Source organism: Lissotriton helveticus, chromosome 2_1 (assembly GCF_964261635.1).
Source record: "Lissotriton helveticus chromosome 2_1, aLisHel1.1, whole genome shotgun sequence".
NCBI classification, from domain to species: domain Eukaryota; kingdom Metazoa; phylum Chordata; class Amphibia; order Caudata; family Salamandridae; genus Lissotriton; species Lissotriton helveticus.
Genome location: NC_136059.1, coordinates 164273380 through 164279865, shown reverse-complemented (window position 1 = coordinate 164279865; position 6486 = coordinate 164273380). Strand labels below are relative to the sequence as shown.

The window sequence follows — 6486 nt, the reverse complement described above, 5'->3', positions numbered from 1 at the left end:
GGCTCAAACTCCAACTCTTCCTGTGTGTCTTCTTCCAGAAACGCACCCCCCACCCCCTCAAACTACAGGGACTGCTCACAGATTGCCTTTCTTTGTCTTGTCCCAATAAAGGGTTATATGTTATTGGGGGGACCGCCTCCGGCCCAGGGGGGACTATGGTGCCCACCGGAATAACTACAGTACATGGAGTAGATGCTACTTCAACGCCATTGAGGGCTAAGGGGTTTACCTGGTCCATCTCTGAGGTTGGGGCCAGACTAAGAACGGGTGTAGTAGCCATGACTGGAGCTGTGGCTGGAGCCTGATCGTCTATGTTGTCTACGCATACCCTGTCTTTAAGTGCCGCCATATCCTGATATTTAGGGAGGTGTAGCACTTGTGGTAGAACTTTAAAGTAGGAGCGTAAGGATGGCGTTATTTTAGAGCCTCCTTCGGCAACGACGTTGATACTGCTTGCTTTTGCCCTTGCTTTAACACTGGTTGAGCGGGTGTTCTTTGATTTAACCTCCGCTGACAGGAAGGAAGAGGGGCCCTTTTCCGTTAAGGGGGCAGCCAGAACCTTAGCTGATGCCTTGGCCAAAGATTTCCCCTTTTTTCGCGTGCTATGCCTTGTGCTATGCTCCTTTGATCTACTTTTAGCCTGGCAAAGAGTTGATTTTAACTCTAGACTACCCGCTGCACCGATGCTCTCCTTACCGTTTTCGGGGCCCCTTTCCACTTCCCCGTCCGCCACTGTCTCACAGGGGACTGACTCCCCACAGTGCCTCGTTAATACACCGCTTGAAACGCGCACCAGATTTCGTGCTCGTCTTCCCCTCCTCAGCTCCAGGGCGGCTAAGGACCACTGCCTCAATACCAAAGGAAAAACCTTGCACCTCGGCTGCTCGTCTCCTACTCCACTCTGTTGTGATCCGCCCCCACTCCGCTCCGCCTCCGCTCTGCTTCCAGGATCCACAACCGAAACACCAGAAACAGCAAAGAACACCACCGCCGCTGAGATCCGGCCGCAGCTCCCCGACATAGGCATAGGTGAAAATGGTAGAAAGACTCTCCGCCTCCGGGGGTAGAATGGAATTCAGAAAGTGCCTCAATTCGGCTGAAATCAAGTCGAAAATGTAGTTTCTAATGCCGCTCAGCGTTCTCCAATGCTCTGCTGCTCATGACTCGAATTTCCAGCGGGTCGGGTCCATGAATGAAGCGCTAACAGGAGTCCGTTTTCACGGAGCACCACGGCAGCTCAGCCGTCTGCCGCCATGTTCTTCCGCCCAAGGCTCTCGACATATTTGAATGTTATGTCTATTATTTGATGATGTTAATATTTTAGTCATTTTTGCTATCTTTAAACTTTGCTGTATTTTCTATTTGTTGAATTTACATCTTCGGATTTCTACATGTAATGTTCTTTGCTTTGTTTTCATCTTGGTTATCAGCTTTATCTTCGTTCATACTTTTTTTCTGTCATTTGTTGGTGTAAAGAAAGGGGATATGTTGTGACTTGATTGTTGCCTCTCATTTCTCTTATGCACTTCTTCCCTACTTCTCAGGCAGCATGAGTGTTGGAATGTGTGATGACGTCATGGGATGCTTGGGTGCCTGGTTATGTGTGGAGCGTCAGTTGGTGTGTGCAGGCTGAGCAGCAGGGAGCTTGCTCTTGGTGGGGTTACCTTACATCTTACTTACCATCATCTATCAACGACATCTTCCCAGACGGTGGCCTGTGCGTGTAGATAGCTGCACCCGCGGTCCGGATACCCTCGTCTCCAGAGTTAAGCCTTGTTGTGCAGCAGTCGCAAAACGTTAAAGATATATATAATGCCCGGCATTCTCGTTACTCGACTGTAGCTATTTATCAATGCAGCAAATGTTTTAATTAAAACAATAATTCCTATCCTTTACAGTAGGCCTTAATGGGGACTGCCTCCTTTCTCTCTGCTCTGACTGCCCCTGACTTGTACTTCTTCTGAACTTTTCCTAGAGAAAAATACCAGCCACCTATTTACATTTTAACATTCTGTAAAGACCAGGCATGATCGTCAAGTAGAACTTTAAATAAATCATCTGTATTCATTATTAAGTTGTCCTTTCTATCTTTGTTGACAGGTGGAGACGTGTGGTGCAGCGGCCAGGGCAGCTGACTTCAGAGCACATGGCTCATGGTTCGACTCCCGCTCCGGCTGCAGCTCAGCTCAGCATCATGTGACTCTGGGCAAAATCTCACTTAATTTCCACTACGGACCCCAGCGCCATGAGACACGTAAGGGTGATTAGTTTGCGCTTTACAAATACGGATTTGTTTAATGTAATTAATAAGGGTTCGTTAGGGCAGCTATAGAACACATGCTCTTATTTACAAGCCCCTTGCGCTGCCGGTGCGTCACTTTTTGTGACACACCGTCAGAACATTTTCCTGCCCCATATTAACAAGTACATGAATAGCCACCCTGCGTGGCTTTTCCTGTACTTGTAAATACGGCCCCTATACACGCAGCACTTTGCGTGAAAGGGGCGTTTCATGGGTGTTGCTGTGGGAAATGCATCTGAATGCTATGCCTCCCAGGGGTGGTGTACGGAGTAGCAATTAGTTAAAATGTATTAATTTCTCCTAGTTTTTTTCCTCTTTCTATGCGTGTTGCATTCTGAAGCACACATAGAACATGGAAGGAAATCACCTCTTATGATTGTTTATGTGCAGGAAGGAATCCCTTCCTGCACATAAACAATCATCCCTGTGATGCAGGCATCCTTGCACCATGGTGCAAGGGTGCCTGCATCGGCACATGGCAGCTAATTGTGCACCAGCGCAGGGGAGAGCAAAGGGATCCGTTACATCCTTGTAAATATGACGCATCCCTGTGCTTCGGAATTAGCACGGCACAGCCAAATGGCTTGCAGCACCTGGCTGCATTAATTCTTTGTAAATAAGCCCCACAGTATTTTCTGATTACATTTACTGTTAAAAGTATATACTAACAAGGCAAAAAATACTGACTTTCAGGTAATTTTTCAACCAGCCAGAACATCAAAATACCGGTCATGCCGGTGTAAACCTGGCCAAGTGGCAATTCAAACTACGTCTCCTCCCCGCATGGAATGGGGAACTCGTCACTGTGCAGAGGGAGAGGGTGCGGCATAACAACATTGAAGCCAAGGCACTACAACCTCAGCTTTGCCTACTGTATATGAATTGTTAACTGCTGTTACTACCCAATCTAATGGTGTTCAATTTCCCAGCCTTGGAAAGATGGAAGGCTGCATTGGCCTTGCCAGGAGTTGAACTTGAGACCTGCAGATGCACAAATGTCAGTGAAGAGTGTTTAACTCACGGAGGCCTTCTTGGCAGTGAGCTATTTTACGCAGTCACCTGGCGCTTCACCAGCAAGAGGTTCAAACATTGCCTATCGCCTGAATAAGGGGCTCTCCATCTAGAGAGCAACAAGTCCTTTCATTACCGGCCCTATCTTGCGCCACCTGTCTCTGACAGAGATGTACTGCCCTATAAATGCTTATGGCTGGCGCTACATTAAGGTGACTGTTGTGGGCAGAACTAGGCGCTTCGGACAGTGGGAACCAGTACCATAATGGAATAAAAGCCCTAAAATGGCCTAGTTGGTAGGGAAGGAGAGCCAAGAGTGTAGCGACCATTGGTGCAGCAGGTGCAGTGGCACCAGGGCCCAGAGCCATGAGCGGACCACTGAATCCTGATAATTGCTGCATTGCTCTACTCCTGCAGCAGTCGAATGGGTCATTTCCCACGCCGGCGCTAGGACCCATGGGCCATGGTATCCTTGCTCTGCGACTAAGGAGGGCGTCATTTTGCCTGGAAATGTCTCGCACCTATAAACCTGTCACCAGTGCATATGTCACATACAACATACTAGCCCGATATCCCCCGTGCACTGCGCTGCCTCCATCTACCCCCTCTCAATAAAAGCCCCCTCGTGCCGTCTGCCACGTCTACTTCTATTGTTGCCCCACCCCGAGAGCTGCGCCCCTGCATCTCTAATTCGATGTATGGATTTATTTGACTCCAGTCATACAGGCATCCCTCCTGTATCTGCAGTTTCTATGTTCGAACACCTCCACGCATCTCCCTTCTCCAAACTGATGTCCTCAGGCTGTGTGTTTGACATACAGAGAGAGAAATCTTTCCTAGCAATAAACAACGTACAGTCCCAGCACAAATTACACCTTTCTACCGCCAGATGTCACCATCTCCCTAGATGTTCATATCCGCAGTAAAACGGTAAATGACAGCTGTTGATACCCGACCGATTACCCGGTTCGAAAGCACCTCGGGAGCAGTTCAGTCCTCTACAATCAACCTCACACCCCACAGAGTCCTTGCAAAACATGCCCTCTCTATTATCTGAAGGAAGACCTTTTTAGTATAGAAAATCTCTATTCTCCATGACTATGGAAGTGCCTTCCCAGTGTGTTCCTGTGGTTTGAGAGTCTGCCATTTATTGCAGTACTAGCCTTTTACCTGTGTTTGGTACTCTTTTGTAACATGCACAAGTCACTTTTCTCTTGTAACACACTGTTTGCTACCTCTTACTTTTTGTTTGCTTTCGATACTTGCACAAGTGCCACCATTGCCTACGTAACGTTTGTTCTTGTGTTTGAGTGTCCTCCATTTATTGCAGTATTATACCTCTACTTGTATTTTGTACGCTTTTGTAACCTGCACACATGTCACTTTTTCCTTCTGAAATGCACTGTTTGCTACCTCTTGTATTTTGTTTGCTCACGATTGTCACTTTGCCTCATGTAATGTAGCTTTTGCTTTTGTAATTTGTTCACTTGTAATGTTCTCTTGTATCAGTTCTGTTCCTATTGTAAAGCGCTCTCACGCCTTCGGGTAAAGTCCGCGCTATATAAAAACGCATAAATAAAATAAATAAACAAACATACTGCCATCAACACCCACAAACAACATTAACCAGCTTTGCTATTGCAAGTGGTCCAGTGTGACATTCCAGCCGTCATATTCGTTTTAGGGACTTTTAGTTTTAATTTGAGCATCTAAAGTATGGAAGATGTGTTAGCTTACAGAGCCAGACCTGGCTATAGGTGTCACAAATAACATGTAAATAACAAGTAACATTACCAGTAAGAAAGAGTACAAAGAATCTTACAACCAAATATATTGGCCAGTAGGTATCGCTTACATTCAACAGAACGCATGCATGCCACATTGTATTGTACTGTAATTTTTTTTTTTTTGGAAGTTTTATAAAGCGCGAACAAGATCCTAGCGGATATCAGAGCGCTATACAAACAGTAAATGTTACATATACAAGCAATAATAGTAGATTCACACAGAGGTACAAAGAATATAATAAAGAAAGACAATGTAGTTATATTTAGCATTAATAAGTGTCTTGTGGTTAAGAGCTTGTTTTATAGTGCTTACTGCCCCTGACAAGGCACTCCAGCGCTTTACAGTGAATGGCACACCCCCTGGATTTCAAGGTCGGTAACTGCGATTAGTCTTGTGCTCTGTGGAATGCAATCCCTGCATTTACTCCAGTTTCCTCATGGTAGATTGGATGAATAGGAGTTAAGTGTGATCATACATGCGAGTTCTGCACACCGTGGGCTGGGGCGAGTAGATGGGCTGGAGGAAGTTTGGTATTGTTAGGTTGCAGGAATATGTTTCCAATCTAATCACGAGGTGTAGGTAGTTTACAGAAATGCAGAAAAGGAGATTAAGGAAGACAGCATGAGATAGATTGGGAGTAGGCCACAGTGGCGGCTGGCATGGGTCGGGGTGGCGGCGCTGGCACGGGGGAGAGACGGGGGCACGTGGGGGGAGTTGTGCGCATGTAAAAATAAAAATAAACACTTACCTTGCCGCCGGGTCCCACGTCTCTGCTCCTGCTCTCCTTGTCTTGACTTGAGGAACAGGAAGCACAGCCAAATGCAGCATTTTGATTGGTAAGCACCCAGGCTCCCCTGACCAATCACAACACAGCAAAGCAGCGTTGTGATTGGTCTAAGCGTCCTGCTTCAAAGCTCAGGCAGGGAATGGAAGCCTGGGCACGTTCTCCACGCAGGCTATCATGTAGCCTGTATGGAAAACAGGGAAAGTGCACGTGACTGTTTTAGGCAGACCCAGAGGGCCAACCAAACAGTCCTGTGCACTTATGAGTGGGCAAACCACTCCTCTCCTGTCCTTCTCCGAGAGCAGAGCAGCTCCACCCAACCTCCCGTCCGCCTGAAGAGCAGCCCAGAAACATAAAATATTAACTCAAAGTTATTATCATTGTATGTTTCCTTTATGTTGCACTGCTCAAGCAGTGGGGCAAGAATATGACTCGTTATTTAGCATACTATTACTTCGCAGCTTTTTACTACGAAGTTTTCACTTAGCAATTACCGTTACTACGTAAGTTTTTAGTTCGCATACCTTCACATTGCAAGTGTTAATGTATGCGAACTAAAAACTTGCCTAGTAATAAAAACAGACATTTACCCCAACACTAC

General features: G+C 46.5%; 1 protein-coding gene across 1 annotated transcript in view; it reads left to right on the top strand.

Moving 5' to 3' along the window:
• Positions 1–2151: 2151 nt before the first annotated feature.
• The window catches only part of LOC144819266 (aldo-keto reductase family 1 member A1-A-like), a 187265-nt gene continuing 182930 nt past the window's right edge, over positions 2152–6486 (top strand). Inside the window, exon 1 of the mRNA XM_078677233.1 lies at positions 2152–2254. The gene's annotated coding sequence lies outside the window, so the exon portion shown is untranslated. The remainder of the gene's footprint in view (positions 2255–6486) is intronic.